The sequence below is a fragment of the Phoca vitulina genome, unplaced genomic scaffold (genome assembly GCF_004348235.1).
Source record: "Phoca vitulina isolate PV1807 unplaced genomic scaffold, GSC_HSeal_1.0 scaffold33, whole genome shotgun sequence".
Taxonomy (NCBI): Eukaryota; Metazoa; Chordata; class Mammalia; order Carnivora; family Phocidae; genus Phoca; species Phoca vitulina.
The window spans coordinates 20,921,382-20,944,233 of record NW_022589736.1 but is presented as its reverse complement, the minus strand read 5'-3'; the positions used below and the strand labels follow the sequence as shown (position 1 = coordinate 20,944,233).

The 22,852-nt window shown below is 36.1% G+C and overlaps 1 protein-coding gene across 1 annotated transcript in view; it reads right to left on the bottom strand.

The window, feature by feature from the left end:
* The window catches only part of PLXDC2 (plexin domain containing 2), a 469,270-nt gene that overhangs the window by 304,993 nt on the left and 141,425 nt on the right, over positions 1-22,852 (bottom strand). The gene's annotated exons all lie outside the window — the stretch shown is intronic.

Genomic DNA, 22,852 nt, shown 5'->3' with positions numbered 1-22,852 from the left:
AAACATTAAGACTATTCACTGCAAACAGATTTTGCTGGCTAGATTAATCTGAGAATAGATGAGAATAGATGAAATGATCTGGTTGAGGTAGCCTCCTAAATATGGCTTTGCATCCCAATCTATTGTGGAAGTGAAGATGAAATTTTATACAAATGGTTATATCCTTGGTTATGTCCAATAATGAAATGACTACACAGTGGATTTGAGGTTTCGACTGACAGCATCACAGAGTAAGATAGCTACAGAAAAGAAAGCATACAGAGTGTTCTGTTGAGAGATACTAAAGGGTTTCAGTAGGCCTAGATCTCACAGTCTTTTTAAACTTCCCACATGATTATTTGAGCCCCATTGTTTGAGAACCACTGATCTGTGCTCTAGTCCCAACGTTGACACATGCCTTAGGGCATGTCCTCATCATCTCTTGCCTCCTATCTGATCTTACTGTCTTCAAACTCTTCCTTCTCCAATCTTTTTTCCATCTGCTACCAGAGATACCTTTCAAAGTTATTTACTCCTCTCTTCTGATTAAAACCTCTAATGGCTCCTTACCACCCATCTCCTTTACCACCTATAAACACTCCATGCTCTTGTTCCAACCACTCTCCCCTCTCTTCGCAACCCCACCCCCATCATGCTCCATGCTCCCATCATGTAGAATTTCTCAATTATCTCTTTACTTGCAATGAATATTGTTATCTTTGCGTGGAGGAAAACTCTTTTTCACCTCAGACTCTAGGAAATATCACAATTCCTTAAAGATCTAGCTCAAATATTCTCTTGTTAAATGAAGTTACCCTTTACTCCCCTGGGAGAGCTAGTTGAGGTTTTTATCATAATCCAATACTTCTCTTTACCTAACTCTTTAAACACTCTTCTGCCTATCCCCACTTGAATGTACAATTTTGCAGAAAAGAGTTAACTCAGCAGGCCCTTCGCTAGGTTGGCCCTTGGCTAAGTGTCTGGAAACTTAGATTTAGGGAATGTTCCCGCTATTCTCTAACAGATAAGAGTGGCTCTCTATGGCTAAACTGTTTGGGCAAACAATATGGTTTATGCTGAACCTGCCTTCCTTCTGGGAGTCTGGACTCTTGGTACATGCTAGACAGAAGGTGGTTATGTGAACAGCTCCCAGTAAAAACACTGGCCACTGAGTTTCTAACGAACTTCCCTGGTTGATAATATTTTACATGCATCATCACGGCTTGTTGCTGGAAAAATTAAATGTGTCCTATGTGCTCCTGCTGGAGAGGACTCTTGGAAACTTGCCCTAGTTTCTCCCAGACATTGCCCCAACTGTCTTTTCTCTTTGTGGATTTTGGTTTGTATCTTTTTGTTGTAATAAATCATAGCCATGAGCACAACTATATGCTGAGTCGTCTGAGTCCTCCTAGCATATCACCAAAACTGGGGCTGGCCTAGGAAGACTCCTGACACACAGATATTTCAGATCAGAGACTCTATCTTATTTATATCTTTGTCCCATCATTATAAGCATGGGCATTGACATATAGTAGTGTCTAAAATCTTCTGAATAACAAATGAATGAATAAGTGAATGAATCATTGACCAAGTTGCTGCTCATCTGAGACAGTCTTAAAAGATTATGTGTGTAATCTCTTATCTAACTTCTTAAGATTTTAACCACCTTCCTGAGTAGCCAGATAAAAGGGTGGAAGAAAGGGAAAACAAATCTACACAGCTTTTATTTATCTGACATGAGTTTGACTCAAAAATAGCTCACTGGCCAGTTGGGTGATGTTCAGCAACACTTATGGTTGCAGTTTATCATCTTGGTTCTTTTTGGTTAATGAAGTCTGTAAGAAATTCAACACATGTCTTTGAAGAATGCAGGCATGGCCCAGTGAGATTGAAAAGTTATCAAGTAGATGAAACAAGGACAATTTTAAGTTAAAATAGGTGGAGAATTACTCTACAAGTTTGAAGCATTAATAGTTTTCTAATTTTACTATTAAATAAAATAATCAAACTTTTAAATTTTATACAGAAAGATGGAATCCTATGGAAAACCTTCTTAGCTTTACGAACAATCATGAATGAGATTTAAGACAAGCTTAAGGTAGTGCCACATATTTACTAAAGTATTAAAAATAAATACAAAGAATAAAACTTTGTTAACAGTTATAAAAGAGGTGTTTATGCATGGATTATGAATTCATAATAATCATAATAATATTGATAATAAAAACTAAACTAAATTTGGGGTTAATTAAATATGATGCACTGTTCTAAACATCTGCATACATTAATGTATTTGGCATGTACTATTATTAAATTGTCTTACATAAGAGAAAATCTATGCATTATGAGGTGGTAAGTGATAGACTAGGAAAGTAACCAGAGCTGGATCCAGAGGCTTGGTAGGTATCTGCCTCTGATTAATCTTTTTTGGGGGTCAATTTAGCTATCTGTCACAAACCTTGATGACATGACACAAAGAAACAATCTAAAAGGGAAAAAATAAATTAGACAAAACGTGCTATTGAAAATAGCAAAAATCTGGAAAAAAATCTAGCATGTGAAAGCAAAAAAGGAATACAATAGCCCATCAAGTTGACTGCCAATGAGAGGAAATGAAACAATGCTAATGTACAAACAGAGCAGAAAGTAACAGCACATTAATATTGATTATATTTTTTATTATATCTTGAAAGAATGGGAAGTACTTGAAAATAAATCATTGACTTTTTTTGTTGAGGATTTTCTGTTAACTGCCTAATAGAAATTTGAAAGAAAAACTGAATTCCTTCAAGTAGATTTCACATGTTTTACCTGGATGATAGCCTCCTGTTTCATAATAAAAAAGATGATTATCAAAGAACTCAGACCATCTGCTGATTTTTCAGATAGATCTGTCAGATTTAGAGAATAAACTCATCTCCATATGAACATGTCTACAGGTTATAATAATCTACAAATAATCTATAAAGAGAGGAAATAGCACTTAATTAAATCTGAGAATCTATCGTTTAATAAGGTGTGTGAGATCTTCTGTAGAAAAGATTGTGTGAATCCAGAATCCACATGGAAATTTTAGGTATGCTATCTGTAAAATGAAAGGGGGCAGTTTTATAGACTTTATGGTCCCTCCAGCTATAAAAGTCTATCATTTACATATTTTAGGCTATTTGGAATCCTATTAAATATTCAACATTTATTTTCAGGTTTATTATTTAATTTGTGAAAATTCAAATATTATGAGACTTTAGAATCTCCATAGCACAGCAAAAAAGTAAAGCTATTTGGTAAAAATACCTTACACTTCTATTTATCATTAGCTATCCTAAACTACCCTTGCTGCCTGTATTCAGAATGCCTGTGTGTTTTTTTTAAGTTTTTATTTAAATTCTAGTTAGTTAACATATAGTGTAATATTGGTTTCAGGAGTAGAATTTAGTGACTCATCACTTACATATAACACCCAGTGCTCCAGAATGGGTGATTTCAAAATAAGGTCTCTGCATTAAAAGCTAAGCCCCAATGCATGAAAAGTATAACTCTGCCTGCCAAGGGAGATGGACAATTCTGTAAACAAGGACTAGTCATGGCCAATAGCTTCTCTGAAAAAAAAGTTGAGCCAGACCAAGCCAGATGGAATCAATTGGCATAATGGTACCCAGTATCAAACATTATGTCCAAATGCCTAGGGCCCAAATCACTGAGGGTCTTCTATTAAATTATAACTGCCAGATGTCTGATAAACTCAGTCTCACGCATATTGTCATCAGACCATATTCAGTTTGTGGGGTCAGACTCCATAATGGCCCAATGTTAAGCCCAGGCTGACTTAGCCAATGACCACAGATGACAGCCAATATATTCATTTCTATCAGACTGTTTTATAAATTTTGTCTGATTTAAATCAAATCATACCATTATCAGAATGGCCCCAAATTTCTATAGGTTAAATGCCCTCTAGAGATTTGTATGGACTTGGACAAGTAAGTGGTCAATAACACCTGCAGTTTCCTCATCACAAAATTATCTTTACTGTTTATGGTTTTTTTTTAAGTTATAGCCCTAAGGTTATAAATATAAGGTTACTCTGGGCCTGCATTTTTATTAAAAGATGACTTTAGTTAGTGTAAAGCATTCCCTAGTCTTAGACTCAAACCCAGCAGTATTTTTCTGAACTTTGACTAACTGTTCGTAAAGTTCAACCTGAACAAATCAACAGATTAACCGCTCCTCTATTCCTTACTTGCTCCCAAATAATGAGCAATGCTTTCCATACACTCCAATGACTAAGGAATAAACTTAGATCTGGCCTTAGCCCTAAGGTGTGGTCTGTTCCCATTAGCTAGCCAGATATTAGTTGTTAAATGTTGAATACCATTCCTAGATAAAAATGAAAAGTACAACCACAAAATCTATACTTTTGAGTTCCCTGCTTTGTGCTAGGGTTGAAAATATAGGGTAAACAAAATACAGTCTTAAGATATTCAACTTTGAGGCTCAGTCATTACATGAAACACACAAACACAATAGAAAGCCATTTAAAAATGTCAGGCAGGGGTGCCTGGGTGGCTCAGTCGTTAAGCATCTGCCTTCAGTTCAGATCATGATCCCAGGGTCCTGGGATCGAGCCCCGCGTCGGGCTCCCTGCTCCGCGGGAAGCCTGCTTCTCCCTCTCCCACTCCCCCTGCTTGTGTTCCCTCTCTCACTGTGTCTCTCTCTGTCAAATAAATAAAATCTTAAAAAATATATATATATAAAAAATAAAAATGTCAGGCAGGAAAGTAAAAAGTCCTATTTTAGTTTTATATAAATTTAAAAGACCAGCAGAAGAAACATCAATAGCACGTATCAAGATCAATGTTATGTGCACTTCTATTCAGTTTTTTGATCTACAAAATGGCAGTCATGTATGGTTTATTTGAATATATACAAATATATCTAACCTAATAAACTTTTTAAAGATCAGTCCTCAATTTAAAAAAAAAGGACAAATGTCATAAGTAGATAACTCACAGCAAAGAAAATATAAATACTAATAAATATGTTAAAGTATTTCACATTATAAAAAGTCAGAGAAATTCAGCATAATTCTTTCATATATTAAGTTCACAAAGATTTATTGTAAAACCGTACTTGTTGGGTTTTTTTTTTTTTAAAGATTTTATTTATTTATTAGAGAGTGAGCGAGAGAGAAACAGCATGAGAAGGGAGAGGGTCAGAGGGAGAAGCAGGCTCCCCGCCGAGCCGGGAGCCCAATGCGGGACTTGATCCCAGGACTCTGGGATCATGACCTGAGCTGAAGGCAGTCGCTTAACCAACTGAGCCACCCAGGCGCCCTTGTTGGTTTTTGATAGAGAATTTTTTTGAAGCAAGTATTGTACTCTCTAATATTGGTAGGTAGATTCAAATTTTAATAAAAATTTCATATTGGCAAATTTACAATCTGTAGCAAAAGTCTTCTAGGATTTGATACTGTGGAAATATTCTGACATGCACAAAAAGATTTATGAGTAAGTATAAAAAACTATAATATGATTTGAACTAGGTAAAAGAAAAAACATACATATATACAAATACACAAAAGCAAAAAAGGAGAAAGAAATACATTATAGTATTATCAGTGCTTTTTTCTATGTTACACAGGATGGAAGCAGCTAGGGTTTTTTGATTTGTTCTCATGGCATATCTTTATTTTATACATCTTCTACAATGTTTTACTTCTTTTTAAAAGATTTTTTTATTTATTTTGAGAGAGAGAGAGAATTCAGGCACACCTGAGTGGGGATGGGGTAGAGAGGAGGGAGAGGGGAACTCCCCACTGAGGGCAGAGCCCAACACAGGGCTCAATCTCACAACCCTGAGATCATGATCTGAGCTGAAATCAAGAATCAGACGCTTAACTTACTGAGCCACCCAGGCGCCCCAAAGCTGTTTTGTTTTGTTTGTTTGTTTGTTTGTTTATTATTTATTTATTTTTAAGTAGGCTCTACACCCAGCGTGGATCCCAACATGGGGCTTGAACTCACAACCCTGATCGATCGATACCTGAGCTGATATCAAGAGTCAGATGCTTAACCGACTGAGCCATCCAAGGACCCCAACAATGTTTCACTTCTATAGTGAGGGGGAGAAAAAAACACCTAAGTCTCTACTTTCTGATGTTCAAATCCAAATATTCTGACTTGGTGAAGTTTTCCATCACCACCAACATATAATTTTCCTAGGGAGAGTTATTTTAAAATGATCTCATAGAACTTTACTCAAACCTACTGCAGTGTTTTTCTCATAATTATTGATTTAATGCCATTTCTATACAAACGGCCATGAGCTTGTCCAGGAGAGTTTGTGCTCCTTTCTGTTACTCTAATAAATGTTCACTAAAACTGCCCAGGGTGTCCAGTCTGTTTGTCCCCCTGGGACACGTCATGACATGGTTGGGGTGGTGACCTGGTGTTTTCCATCATGACAGTTCTTAAAATAATCTCACTTTTCTGCTTAAATTCTTAGCCTTGAATACTTAGGTATGTTGGGTCATTTCTTTCAAGATCTAGAAACATCCCTGCCAATTTCTATGAAATTTCCTATACTTTTCTAACCTCTTTTTCTATATATGAACTTCATCAAATAAAATATGAGTGTTACAACACTCTAACTCCAAAATCTTTTAAAATGTTTAGATAGATTAATACAGTAAGAAAAAAGAATTTTTCCATTTGTTCTATTTCTCACATTTGATTCATAATTTTAATGAAATATACCTTCATACTACCTTAGAACCACAAAGCAATGGGCAAAACTACATAGCGTTGATATCCCCAAATAACTTTACAGAAAAGTTCTTTCTTTCTTTTTTTTTTTAAAGATTTATTTATTTACTTGACAGAGAGAGACACAGCGAGAGATGGAACACAAGTGGGGGGGTGGGAGAGGTAGAAGCAGGCTTCCCGTGCAGCAGGGCAGAAAAGTTCTTTCAAAAAAAGTCACAGGAAAAAGATTTATGCTTCTGAATATCAAAGGCATTGTGAAGTAAGGATTCATAAATATTAGTTACAGCATAAACCATATAATTTGTAAACAAAACTAATACTTTGTTATTTATGCTTAAATATGGAATACTTTATATACAAAGATGTCATTTCCTTCATTAAGTAGTTTTTGAGTATTTACTAGCTGATGACTTACATAATTCATCCATTTACCCAGGTTCCCTTATGATTAACTCAAACTAGTATTAGGGGTGAAATAACTTGAGATAGAAAAAAATATATTCCAAACAGCCTCTATCACAAGAATGGGAACCTTTAAGCCAAAAATTGAGAAAATGATGGGAAATAGAAAGTTTGAACATTAGTATACTTTTTTTTTATTATGTTCTGTTGATCACCATACATTACATCATTAGTTTTTGATGTAGAGTTCCATGATTCATTGTTTGCGTATAACACCCAGTGCTCCATGCAGAATGTGCCCTCTTTAATACCCATCACCAGGCTAACCCATCCTCCCACCCCCCTCCCCTCTAGAACCCTCAGTTTGTTTTAGTTAAGAAGTTTTGGTCTTTCACAAACCGTATCATACTTTTTTTTTTTAAGATGTTATTTCTTTATTTGACAGAAAGAGATACAGCATGAGAGGGAACAGAAGCAGGTGGAGTGGGAGAGGGAGAAACAGGCTTCCCGCTGAGCAGAGAACCCGATGTGGGGCTCGATCCCAGGACCCTGGGATCATGACCTGAGCCGAAGGTAGATGCTTAATGACTGAGCCACCCAGGCGCCCCGCTTAAGGACTGAGCCACCCAGGCACCCCTGTATCATTCCTCTAATACTATATTTTACTCCACTGAATTTAACAAGATTTTTTTCACTTTTGTTTGAAAAACAGACATACTTAAATTTAAATTTCAACTGCCATTCATTCAAATGGCAGTTTTAAAATAAAGTTCTCAAGAATTTCTAAAATGTTATGAATGTCTGGATTTAGTCATTACTTTCCTAAATAACATTCCCTAATTAAATTGTGTGATTGCATATATTTATGCTGATTATGCAATTTAACTAACATTGTAAATAAACCACAATCAACAAAATTACATTAAAAAAAGGAAAGTAAGACAGTGAAAACTGTACTAAAATTAGACTTAAATTTCTGTGCTATATTCCTAAAATATACAAACCACAGTTGAGGATTAAGCTACCAAAGTGAGATAGAATCCACAGTAACCTTTCAATCCCTTAGAGATTAGCAGCACTCTGAGACTTTTAGAATCCAGTTGCTTCATTCCCTGTCTTTCCTTGAATTTACCTTTTAGTAAATGCTTCTTTTACCCATACAAACAAATTGCAGATAAACTGCAAAGGTCTCTGCTTTAAGTACTTGCTACAATATACATTTATGTAAAACCTCCCTTCTACCAGTGTGCTGACTTTAGTACATAACCCAGAAAAAAATCTGAATTTTATAAGATAATTAAAAATCTAAAACTTCCAGGGGCGCCTGGCTCAGTCGGTTAAGCATCTGCCTTCGGCTCAGGTCATGATCCCAGGGTCCTGGAATGGAGCCCTGCATCGGGCTCCCTGCCTCCTTCTGCCCCTCCCCCCAGCTTGTGCTCTCTCTCTTTCTCTCTCTCTCTCTCGCTCTCTCAAATAAATAAATAAATAAAATCTTAAAAAAAAAAACGAAAACTTTCATTATTGGGCAACTCCTCCTTGCCAGAGTACTACCAAAAATTATATTGTATATCTTCACTAGTGCTCAGAACAATACTAAGGTAAGAATTCTTTACTTACAAACAAGTGATATCTGAAAACATGGATTTAAGAAAACTTGTTCCAGTTTAAAAAAATCCATATATGATAGACTTTACACAATTTCATTATAGTGAGTATCTCCCCATTTTACAAAAAAATCATTATTCATATAAAAGGGTGAATAACCCGAAGGGCTTTAAAATATTATTAAATTAAAATATTACCTTTCATCTAATACGAAAAATTAAATCATTAAAGAGAAAACAGGAGAAAACTTAAAATACCTATTATTCTGTTCTAGGTGTAGGAGGCAGGGTTATCACCTTAGTGAATACCCTTCCTGGTGATATTTCTCTGCATGTCTCCTCATGTCTTTGTCCAAAAATTGTGTGCGCCTAAATGTGCATAGCTTATTTATTTCAGCACCATACACAAATATTTTTCCATGTTATTGGCTATATACTATATTTCATTAACAGTTAATGCCTACATAAACTAATCCTCAACTGTTGAACTTTCAAGTTGATAGTAAAGCCTACATTTCTGTGAGCAGCCTCACTTCTTTTTCAGGAACAATTTCTGAAACGGGGATTTGTACTCTGTTGCACTCAGACTATTACCAGTTTACACACTCACCAGCACGACATGAAGATGGGTATCCCGTTTTTTTCTTTTTGAGAGACAGAGAAAGAGAGAGAGAGTGCGCACATGCATGCGTGGGGTGGGGAGGGGCAGAGGGAGAGGGAGAGAATCTTAAGTGAGCTTAATGCTCAGCAGGGAGTCCAATGGGGGGGGCGTGCTGTATCTAAAACCCCGAGATCATGACCGGAGTCTAAATCAAGATTTGGACGTTTAATGGACTGAGACACCCAGGGGCCCCATGGTTTTCTATACTTTTCTTTTTAGCATATACCATTGGGAAACATACTCCGTAAGTGGAGAAACAAGCGTCTTCCCTTGAGAGGCCCTTTGTTAGAACATTATACTGTTGTTCTCTCCTGCTGCTGTTGAAAAAATATGCACCTCTGTCAGACTGTGCCAATTATATCATAATAGCCTAGTGAATCTTCTGGAGAAATTGTCTTACCTACAGAAAGAAGTGTGCCATTCATTTATCCCTCACTGGGAGATTTTTGTTTAACAGGCAAAATCCTTATTAAAGGACACATCAAATATTTTCTTTGATCCATTTTATCATCTATATTGGGCTATGGGATAAAATAATAGCACGTTACCTTTTGTACAGTAAGTGTTGAAACTTCATGAACATTTTTATAAATTCTACATTCTGTTAAGCATATCCTAGACATTTTTTTTATTTAATCATTTGTACTCAGAGTAAGCCATAGTAAACTGGATTTATATTCACAGACATCTAAATATGGCATTAATAAGCCAAAACTAATTTGAAAATTTGTTAATATAAATATTTTACACCTTTATCAAAAGGGCTAAAAATAGGGGCGCCTGGGTGGCTCAGTCGGTTGAGCATCTGCCTTTGGCTCAGGTCATGATCCCAACATCCTGGGGTTGAGCCCCGCATCAGGCTCCCTGCTCAGTGGAGAGCCTGCTTCTCCCTCTCCCTCTGCCTGCTTCTCTGCCTACTTGTGCTCTCTCTCTCTCTCTCTGTCAAATAAATAAAATCTTTTTTAAAAAAGGGCTAAAAATATTGGCTCAGAAACTAACAATCCTAAAAGCAATACAACACTTGACTTTAGCACTGAACAGGGAGAATATTAACATATTTTATCCTTTCCAAATTATATAATTTTGAGATGATGTCACATACTAAAGTTTTCCTTTTTAATATCTCTGTCGTATGGGTTAAAGTACGCTAGTCCTAAAATCCACTCTAAGGTAAATATTCATTTTTGACACTTCAGATACAGCATTACACATTATTTCAGTCAATTCTCATGTATTATAGGTAACAGTAGTAGAATTATTTGATTTTGAGAGGAAAATTTAGCTTTGACTTCTATAACTTACAAATGGTTAAGGAGAAAAAAGTATGAATGATAGCACAAATGACAAAGTGGACAAAATATTAACATTTTGAATTTGGTTAAAAGATATGCAAGACTTATTTGCATTATTCTTGCATCGTTTCTTAAATTAAAATTATTTCCAAATAAAAAGCAACCCCTCAAACTCATGCCTTTATAGCAACGTTCATAGCAATATTACATTAGCCAAAAGGCAGAAATAATCCAAATATTTATCAGCTGAGTAGATAAATTATATATATATAAACATATATACATATATATACACGAATATATACAATGAACTATTATTTAGCCATAAAAAGGCATGAAAATTTGATAATCTGATGTATGTTACAAAATGGATGAACCTTGAAGATAGTATGCTAAGTGAAATAAGCCCGACATAAAAGGTCAAATAGTGTATGATTCTACATATTTGAGGTACCTAGAGTAATCAAATTTATAGAGACAGAAAGTAGAGTACAAGTTACCAGAGACTGGAAGGAGAAAGTTCTTTAATGAGCACAGAACTTCATTTAGGAAAATAAAAATGTTCTGGTGACAGACAGTGGTGAAGGTTGTGTTGCAGAACATTGAGAATGTACTTAGTACCACTAAATTGTATAATTAAAAATGGTTGAAATGGTAAATTTTATGTTATGTATATTTTACCACATAAAAAAGTAACACCCCAAAATAGACCCATTGCTTAGATTTGCTCCTTTTGCTGTATTCTTATTATTTGTATATAATTATATTTGTACCTCAGAAGACTATATTTGATATATTTTTATACTTTAACTTCACAGAATAGAATCTGGTACATGCCAAGCCTTTATTTACTATTTCAATGAATGAATGGACAGGATTCATAAAAAAATAGTAGGAAATTGTTGGTTAATCCAGGGGAGGGTCCGAATTCTTACAAATTATTGGAATTTCATATCAGGTATTCTCAATTCTGTCTTTCCTTAGTTATCAATTAGACTTTCAACACTGTTCAAAAACATTATCTCTAAAATTCTAACAAATGGAGAGTAAGCTCATACAGTAGATAACCCCCAAAATAGCAATTATATAAATGGTGACTCGGGTTCCAAACCAAGGACAAAAGCAATAAACTTATTCATCATTAATAAAGGCCATGAGAAGAAAAAGTGTAATTATTTGGTGATGGAAGTCTAAATTTTAAACAAAACAGAGTAGGGGGAATAGGATATAAAATGGAAGTTACAATTCTGACTTCTTCCCCCTATTTTCTGTTAACAAAAAATGAAAATAAATAAAAATAATATACCATAAAAACCCAGAGTCAACCTACAGTAAATAAGGATGGCACATTCACCTTAATATTTAAATTTCAATCAAACTGGGGCACCTGGGTAGCTCAGTTGGTTAGGCATCTGCCTTCAGCTCGGGTCATGATCCCAGGGTCCTGGGATGGAGTCCCATGTTGGGTTCCCTGCTCAGCGGGGAGTCTGCTTCTGCCTCTGGCTCTGCCCCTTCCCCCCTTGTGCTTCCACTCTCTCTCTCTCAAATAAATAAAACCTTAAAAAAATAAAAAAAATAAATTTCAATCAAACTGAATCCAAAAATGCATTCATGATACCCTGGACACCAAAAGGAAGGAAGGAACTACGATACTAAAGGTATTAAGTTGGCATAAAAATATGGTTTGGGAGGTGGGATACACACCACATGGAAAGCCAGATAAGCCTTCTGACAAACTACAAAAGGAAAAAAAGAAAGCAAAGAGGTTTTCCTTGAAGGTATTTTGAAGAATGGTGGCAAAGTTGTGTAAAAATAATCTGGAGAATTGGTTAAAGTGGAGAGAACTGCTTTCAGAGGTAGAACAGTTGATCTGACATGTGGTTATTTATTCTGTGAAGGTGTGACCTGCTGCAGTCTGCTGCATATCTGGGTTTAAGACCATCTTTCTATGCTCTCTAGCCAAAGGTCTTAACTTTAGCTGTCCTTCCACTCCATATGGAAACCGTTGTAATGGCTTTACTCCATTTATAGTTCAATCAATATAAACCTAAGAATGGTAGCACTTGAAAAGAGAAAATTGAGAAAGAGAGATATCTATAAAATATATATATATATATATTTTTTTTTTTCACTTTCAACCACTTCCCACTTCAAAAATTGCTGATAACTAGCCATGAGCACTTCCAATGTTCATAGACAGAAATCACGATTTGACTTGAACTGCAGTCTCACTCAAACATAACACTCCTGCATGTTTACTAGAATAAATTAATGCACACTAACATGTTTTTATTCTACACAGATATTTTCTTCCACATTTCCCAGAGGAAAAGAAAAATGCTCAGAGGTGAACTTTCGAGTATATTACTTATAAAGAACGACATGTGAATAAAGAGAAGAAAACAGATCAGCTTGTTCTCGTTTTAACTTTACATAATGTCTCACATCTCACAACACACTGCTCTAGAGTGAAGTGTTTTAACCTGCCTTTTGTTATGAATTACTTGGCTGGATAACAGACAGGCAGTCTGGGATTATTTTTTTAAAGCCATCAATATCCTTCAATGCTATTTAGAATGCCAAGAGAAGGCTTTCTTCCTTTCTCACTTATCAATCAAATACTTCATGAAGTTTAATTAAAATTAAGTCAAAAATATTCTCTGTGTTTGTATAAACCTTAAATTTGTTAACCTGTTATTGGATTTTCAAAAATACCTGTTTATTAAACTGATTTAATTTTCTATTTATATGTAAATTTCTATTTCTAAGCTTAAATTCAGGTCTGTACTAAGAATGCTAATCCCACTTCTACCATATTTAAACTCATTGTGGGTATAATTAGAAAGATCTTGTACCAGCCTTATTATCAATATCAGATGGTTAAAACATTTCAAAGCACTCTGCAAAATGCCTATCTAGGTTCTTGTTTGATGAAGAAAAAAAGTAGTTTCTCCTCAATTAATTGTAAATGCTTTCATTCATTCATTCATTTATTCAACATCAGATCATGTTATCTTATAGCTTCAAACTATCCCAAGGCTTTCAAGTGGTATGTAGAATCAGCAGCCAGAACAGAGGCCCAGGCAAGAATGAACATCCTACTGGAAAACTGGAAGGGGGACCTATGTGTCTGGAGTGGAGGGAGTCTAGGCAGAGTGGAGGGAGATGAGGCTGAGGAGTAAGCCTTGCAGAGCTTAAGGAAGCTGGATTTTACTCAGAGAGTTAGAAAGCCATTGGAAAGGTTTAACTAGGAAAGAGCATGATATGACACATATTTTTAAAAGATCACCTCCACTATTCTCTTCAGAATGGTTTTTGGGAGTCTAAGACATATGTTTTCATCCCCTTTGGCTAAACTGGTAACAGTAAAAAAAAAAAAAAAAAAAGTGAATGTTTTTCTGCAGATGTTCAGTTATCATGTAGAAAGACTAGTATGTTCATTCAATAAGGGGCTGACCAATTCCCATGAGCTCTTAGCAAAAAGAGTGGACCATGAGGAAAAAAAAAATTAGTAATTAGGCTGACAGATGACTAACAATTTAAATGTCCAGGGTCATTAATTTCCCACTTCACATGTTTAATAAGACACATGAAATATTTGACTGTAAATTTTCCACATGTAACATCATCAGTAATTTCTCTATGTGAAAATAGGAAAACAACCAATCTCCACTATAATTCACTTCAATAACCTTCACTATAGTAAAATATACAGTTGACTCTTGAACAATATGGGTCTGAACTGCATGGGTCCACTTTTATGTGGATTTTTAACAGTATAGTATTGTAAATGTATCTTCTCTTCCTTATGATTTTCTTAACATTTTCTTCTCTCTTGCTTACTTTTATTGTAAGAATACAGTATATAATACATGTAACATACAAAATAAGTGTTAATCAACTGTTCTCAATAAGGCTTCTGGTCAACAAGAAGCTATTGGAAGTTAAGTATTGGGGGAGTCAAAAGCAATTTGGGGATTTTTGACTGTAAGGGTTGTTAGTGCCCCAAATCCCCACATTGTTCAAGGGTCAACTGTACATTTAAATTCCTTGCATGAAGGTGTGGCATGGAGAAACAAAAATAACCTGATTTGTTCAGTCCCCATCTTTTTTTGTTTAATATTCCAATAGGTAGAGAAAAATATAATTTTAGCTTCAATTAAAAGCAAAGACAAGAAATTTAGAGTGGGTTATTGTCCATAAGCATATCAGAGGACGTTTACATTTGTACTAGAAGTCTAACCAAAGATTGTTTTCTATGTATTCATTGCCCTAATAACTTAGGAATGCAAATAGTTATGAAGTTGGTTTCCTGGACAGATAATAGATCTTCCCAATTCTAGAAAATGCTCAATAAATCTTTGTGGAGTGAATGAATAAACAACATCATCTCAGGAGAAAAAAAAAAGGTGGATGTATAATTTCGTTTTATGAGAATAAATATGGAAGGGGGAATTACAGGTAGCTGTTACAAAACCAAAAGGCCTATAAGTTGAACTTTCATAAAATTTCTACATTTATCCTAAAATTAATAGCAAAAACCCACCCAGGCTAGCTTCTCAAACTTCAGAATGCAATAGAATCACATATTATTCCTGAAGATTCCTCAAACCCGATGCCTTCACAAAGATCCTGGGGGATTCTGAGGCAGGTAGATCAGAGAACCATACTTGGAAAAACAGTGCTATCAGTAAAACCCTGAGGAATTCTGTTTCTTCTGTGTCTCTGGACTTACAGGTCATATGTTTATACTTGTGGGGCCCCTTCCAAAGTTATGTGTGGAATATGAAGAAAAACATAAAGTAGTCTGTGGAAATTAGTTCTAATTTTATTTTGAAATGGAATATTCTTGTTCAAATATTTGGAACCTTGTTTTAACTCCTTATCTACCTACACCACTTTGAAAAGTGCTCTCTAAACTACTTCTCCTTTATTTTTCACAATAGCCCTTGAATTATGTAAGGCACCATCACTGCTCCCATTTTATAAGTGAAGAAATTCAGTCGCAAGTAGGTACGGTATATTGTCAGAAGTTCCACCGCTAGTCATTAGCTGGCTGACACCTGGGCCTGGGTCTTCGGGAGTCAGGTTAATTTTCTGCTCCCATACTAAGGCTAACTGGGCTGTTTAGGGTCATTATCCTCTTCGCTGTCATGCCAATATTCATTCTTTTCATTCGTATCCCCACCTCCAGACCAGACCTTCTACTGTGGTGTCCATACACCTAACAACCAGCAGCGGTGAGCCTTGAGACAGGGGTACATAACAGAGATTAGGGATGATGGGGACCTGAATTATTTTTGGAACTTGAATTATACTCATATGAATCTCGAAATAGTACCTTCTACTCTTTCTTGCCTGATACTTTGTCAATCCATAAGAATATGCAGTCTTCAGTTTGTTTCCTGAGATTAAGAATTCCTCGTATCAGTGAGGTCATATGATACATGTCTTTCTCTGATTGACTTATTTCACTTATTTCGCTCAGCATAATACCCTCCAGTTCCAACCACATCGTTGCAAATGGCAAGATTTCATTCCTCAAACTGAGGGTTCTAGAGGGGGTGGGGGTAGGGGGGATGGGTTAGCCTGGTGATGGGTATTAAGGAGGGCACGTTCTGCATGGAGCACTGGGTGTTATATGCAAACAATGAATCATGGAACACTACATCAAAAACTAATGATGTAATGTATGGTGATTAACATAACATAATAATAAAAAAAAGACAAAAAAAGAAAATCTTAAAAAAAATACGAACAATAATAAAAGTCACTCTAAGCAATTGCTTTTCTAAAAAAAAAAAAAAGAATATGCAGTCTTATGGCAAATTGCTGGACCCACAACAGTGACAAATTTGTGCTACTTTTTAAACCTATAATTGAAGTCTGTCTTTTATATCATGAATATTGGGATTACTTATTGGAGTGATGGGCAAACAAGGTACTCAAGAAAATCTAGAATTCTGTTTCTCAAACAGGCACACGATTCACCTGGGGGAGTTTAAAATGCAGATCTTGACTCTGTCCAAGATGGGGCCTGAGATTCTGCCACTGGTCCATGGACCATATTTTGAACAAGGCTCTGGAGAACTAGATTAAACCCAGGACTCCAAAAAAATAATAGGAATCAAAGGAGAACCTGTATAGGGGTAGGAGGCTAAAAGAAATAGAGCTGCATAAATATTTTAATCCACTGGGTATTAGCTGTCCTTGGGATTGCCTAAAAGGGTAGGTTTTACATCAGAAAGACTTAATGTCTTTGCCCTGTCCAGAGGCCAATTCCTCCACCCAGTTCTGACCTCCAAAAAAGTCAAGCGGGTCATTTAGCCTCCAAAAACAAAACAAATAATGATGAAGAACATTAGAAAGCCACACATACCAGTGCAGGCACATTTATGCAGTTGAAGAAAATTTTTTCCCTCTCTTGTTGTTCACAAGATAAATAGTGTGTTGACTTTCTGGTTTGGCTAGATTCATTTAGAAAAAGGAATGGAACTCAACAATTACCCACCGCAGGCTGGATTGCTATTGAATCTACTACCGATACTCATATCAAGTGATTTACTCAGTGATGAGTGAAGATTTGAAATTTTCTCATTATTGATTAAGTGGGGGATGAAGTGGGAGAGATGTGTTGCATAGAAGAGAATTTATATCATTAAATGCAATATAAATAATTCTAGATGTAAAAATATGATAAAGCACATCCAAATGGAATAGAAAATCATGTGCTGACATGAACTTTTTGTAATAATACATTTAAGTCTTAGCTGATTCACTATTCAGAGAGATAAATTGATTTGCAGGTCTACTGTTCTTTGTTCAAAGCATGGATAACAAGAATATTGTCTAATGATTCAATATCCCCTCAACAATATGAATGATGTCCATGTGGAATGAAGTTTACATAGTTTCTTTCCTTACAATCCTTCGTGTTGCCTCCACCAACACTAATAAAGAAGTTAATTTTTATTGCTTTTTTTTTTAATGTAAAAACCCGCTACTAGATGCTGAATAGGCATCTCAAAAAAGAAAAAAAAAAAAATCCCACAAAAATAAAAAAAACAAGATGTCCTTCAGGAGGTGAAGGGATAAGTGGTGATATATTCAGATGATGGAATATTGTTCAGCTCTAAAATGAAATGAGCTATCAAGCCCTGATAAGACAAGGAGAAAACTTAAATGCATATTACTAAGTAAATGAAGCCAGTCTGCAAAGGCTGCATAGCGTGATTCCTGCTATTTAACATTCTTGAAAAGGCAAAACTATGGAGATAGCAAAAGGATCAGTAGTTGCCAGGCGTTAGAGGATGGGGAGGGATAAATAGGCAGAACACAGGGGATTTTTAGGGCAGTGCAATTACTCTGTTTGATACTATAGTGATAGATACATGTCATTATATATTTGTCCAGGGCCACAGGATTACAATACCAACAGTGAATCTTAATGTAAACTATGTACATTGGGTGATAATGATGTATCGATGTAGGTTCATCAATTTTAACAAATGTATCACTCTGGTGGGGGAGGTTGTCAGTAGGGTAGGTTATCCATGTTTGGGGGCAAGAATATATAGGAAATCTCTGTGATGAGGGCGCCTGGCTGACTCAGTCAGTGGAGCACATGACTCTTGGCCTCAGGGTCCTGAGTTCGAGCCCCACCTTGGGTGTAGAGATACTTAAAAATAAAAAAGAAGAGGAAATCTCTGTGCCTTATACTCAATTTTTCTGTGACCTTAAAAACGTTCTAAAAAATAAAGCCTATTTTTTAAAAATGTCTTGCTGTTATTAGTAAAAAATTTAGCTAGTGACCAATTTTTTCATTTTTAAATGATATAAGAAGTGTGTTTCCAATCCTATATAAACATAGATTAATTCTGTCCCCCTAACATGGGAGCAAAACATAAAATAAAATTAGAAAAGGATGACTGTTGCTTGTATTACTGGATTGTGTTGCAAAGAGCAGTGTGTCCTTTAGCCAAAATAAGGAATCTGTGGTATTCACGAAGAAAAGCATATATGGGTGATGATAGAACCAGCATACTGCGATACTGCCCTTGTAAATGGCTAACAGAATGGAGGGATGATTGTGAATGTATCTACCACAAACCAGTCACAAACGACCAATCAGGGACTTCAAGATTAAAATTAGTCATGTGAAATGTCATTATTTCTTCAGAAAAAGACTCTGAAATATTACCTTAGATGACTCCCTGATTTTAAGAAGATTTTACAAAAACGAGTTATAGAAAAATGAATGCATTTACTCTTTTGGGGGAGAAGTCTGTTATTTGTACCATAAGTCAAACTGCAGGATCTTCTGCAAAGGTAGGAGTGGAGAATACCATGTATTTCGGACTCCATAACACCACTCCAATATCTGTTTTACTCTGTCAAGAGCTGCAGGTGCTTTCACATGCATTTTTTCACCTAACTGACAGAGCTCAAAGGGAGGGAGGGTCAGGAGTTTATGGACGGTTAATTATTACAGGAGGGCTTTACCATGAGTCAAGGCTTGGGTTTCATCTCCAGAAAAGCCTGAAGAGCAACTCTGAACTCTTTCACTCTGCTGTGGGTACTTACCATCAATGTCATGCTAATTTGAAACAATCCATTATTTTATGGATCGCATAATACCAAATTTTGTGTTTACATGGATAGATGCCACATACACTGAGGTGGCTATAAACTGGCAAAAAGATGCTTGTTCAGTTAGTCACCAGTGAGAAATGAAGTAGACACCCACCAGTTATTCCATGAAACCCCACCTCAACCGATTAGGTTATGCAAAGATGCTTCCACATTCTGGGTAAGTTTACTGAGAGAAGAGATTTAACACCAGCATGAGTCCCAGATTTCTCCTATTAGAGCTCTCTGAAACATCAGTTTTAGAATAATTTCACCTATTAAATTAACTCCAACTGAATGAGGTTTAAGTTTCAACTGCATCTCAAATTACATAAATTGACAAAAGGAAAAAAGTGTGCACCACAGACTAATGTATCAGGACTCGTATCTCTTCCCTCTCGCCATCAGTTTATCTGTAAATGTCTATGCCAACTACCTCATCTTTGAGGCCTACATTGTGAAACAAGGATTGGAAAAGGCAAACACTAAATTGTTCAAAATACACTGCCTCTTCAATAAACTAAAAAAAAAAGTTTAAAATTCAACTTAAAACACACACACCTAAACATACGGCACTACTGAGAATCTTTGATTGAAGGTCAGTCACATTGTATTTCAGTAACTGAGAAACACCTGAGAATCAGAGATGGCACAGTATTCTTTCTTACACTTCATATAATGTTCATTACCATCAAAATCATTAGGTATCCTTCCTCCCTATTAAAATCAGCAAAATAAAACTGATTATTCCTCAGAAGCTTTAGAATTTAAGCTCTAATAAGTAAATCAAAAGCGACTCAAAATGATAAGTACAACAAATTTCATAAAACCAGATGTTATGAACTGAACGTCTGTGTCCCTCTCAAATTCATATGTTAAAGCCCCAACTGCTGGTGTGGCTATATTTGGAGCCTCTAAGGAAGTAGTTAAGGTTAAATAAGGTCATCAGGGTAGGGGCCCATCCTACCCTGGGTAGGGTTAGTGTCCTTATAAGAAGAGAGATCAGCGGAAAGGCCACATGAGGACATAGTAAGAAGGTGGCTGTCTACCAACCAGGAACAGAGCTCTCACCAGAATCTGAATTTGCCAGCAATGTGATCATGGTCTTCTAGCCTCCAGAACTGTGAGAAAATAAGTTTCCATTGTTTCAGCCTTTAAGTCTGTGGTATTTTGTTATAGCAGTCTGAACAGACCAAGACACCAGACTTGCAAACAAATGTAACCCATCCTGTACTGTGTGTTTAGCTATTAATTTGTTTCTGTGAGGCCTACAGACAGTATAAGGTTCATCTCAAGTATTTAACTTGCTAAAATATGTCAGTACCTATCACCTTCAACTAGATATAACCACTACAAAGATCCATTCATTTAAGCACAAAATAGATATAAAATAAAACACATTTTGTTATTAAAAAATGCAAAGACCGGCCATCAAATTGACATTCAGTCTCATCTCTTGCGTGCCTTGTGTGTCTACTGTTTACCAAAATCTAATTGAAATAACAAGCTTGAGGCACTACAAAAATCATCAAAGAGAATTTGAATAACACTTTAGATACGTTGATATTACTTCACATAAATCGAGCACATATGACTTACCAAGAAGAGGAAACATTTTTTAAGAGAGATTTTCAGTGATAAAGATTTGATTGGAAAGTGAACCAACTGTCAAGCTCCTAGATCAATCTGGATTGTCTAGGCTTAGTCATTTCTCCATTGTGAATATGCCAGGGGCAAGTTTATTTTAGGAGGTGGTAAGAGGCAGCTCATACTGTCACATCTTTAGGAACTTAACTAACCCCTGGTTGTAAGGCAATCTGGATAAGTGATAGTTCAGAGAATCTAAACTAGGGAGGAAAATAAAATCTCTAGTAACTCAAGGTGATAATTTGAAGAACTTGCTTAAAGAGTACTGCTGAAATGGAAGAAGTATAGTTTATTCAAGTTGGATCAGATTGTTTTGAAACTATTTATTGAGTATGTGCCAAATACTGAACTAGACTCAGGAAATACAAAAATTGGCATTAAACAGAGGTATCACAAAATTGGTTTTACTATTCACCTTCCTTGTTTCTATGGGAGCATTTGTTAAAATGTTATGGAAGAAGGAGGAGGAGGAGCAGGAGGAGGAAGAGAAGCAGCAGCAATGGAGGAAGAAAAAGAAGAAAAGAATAAGGAGGAGGAGAAGGAGAGGAAGAAGGAAGGGCAGGGGAAGGAGGACAGGAAGGGAAGGAGGAAGACAAGGGGAAGGGGAAGAGGAAAGGGAAGGAGAAGAGGAAGAGGAGGAGGAAGGAAAAGAAGAGCAAAAGAAAGAAAGTCCCATAGCTGATAGAGTTTAGGAAGGTTTGGTTAAACTGAGTTAAATATATTACAACACTTGTATTCAATGGTATGTTAAAGTGCACCAAGAATCTCCAGCTGAGACAACTGCCAGCCTGGAGAACTTTTGCCAAGAAGCATTTCACTTTGTTCCTGTTTCACCTACATACATGAATTCATACTCATGCATACATATGAAAAAATGCTTGCAAGTAATGCTAGTCACTATTACTACGTTCTTGTTCAGTCATTTCCATAGATATAAGAAACAATAATTATGAAAACTTATCTACTGTAATTAATACCTTGCAGAGTGGTCAGTGACCCACCACTGTGATAAATCACTTGCCTGCCTATCAAGCTTCCAATTTACACTACCACTCACCAAAGAGTGGGTCCAAGAGTGATCAAGATTTTTAAAGTGCTAAGTTTTACCTGGAATTATGATGGATTCATAGCATGTTATTTAAAATCTCGTTCAAATACCAAGTAACTGCTGACGGGTGAAACTAGAAACAAAACGCACATGATGTTGCTGTGGTTCTGAAACTCTAAGACCCTTAAGTAACACTGAATTCTGATGGTGCTAATTGGCTTTTAATTTTACTACTCAGAATTAAGTTGCAATTAAACTTAAGCACTAAAACTTTTGCCTATTTCTTGATTGGATCATTTGTTCTTTGGGTGTTGAGTTTAAGAAGTTCTTTACAGATTTTGGATACTTGCCCTTTATCTGATATGTCATTTGCAAATATCCTCTCCCATTCTGTCAGTTGTCTTTTGGTTTTGTTGACTGTTTCTTTTGCTGTGCAAAAGCTTTTTATCTTGATGAAGTCCCAATAGTTCATGTTTGCCCTTGCTTCCCTTGCCTTTGGTGATGTTTCTAGGAAGAAGTTGCTGTGGCTGACGTCAAAGAGGTAGAACTTCTTAAACTAAACACCCAAAGAACAAATGATCCAATCAAGAAATGGGCAGAAGACATGAACAGACATTTTTCCAAAGAAGACATCCAAATGGCCAACAGACACATGAAAAAGTGCTCAACATCGCTCGGCATCAGGGAAATCCAAATCAAAACCTCAATGAGATACTACCTCACACCAGTCAGAATGGCTAAAATTAACAAGTCAGGAAATGACAGATGTTAGCGGGGATACGGAGAAAGGGGAACCCTCCTACACTGTTGGTGGGAATGCAAGCTGG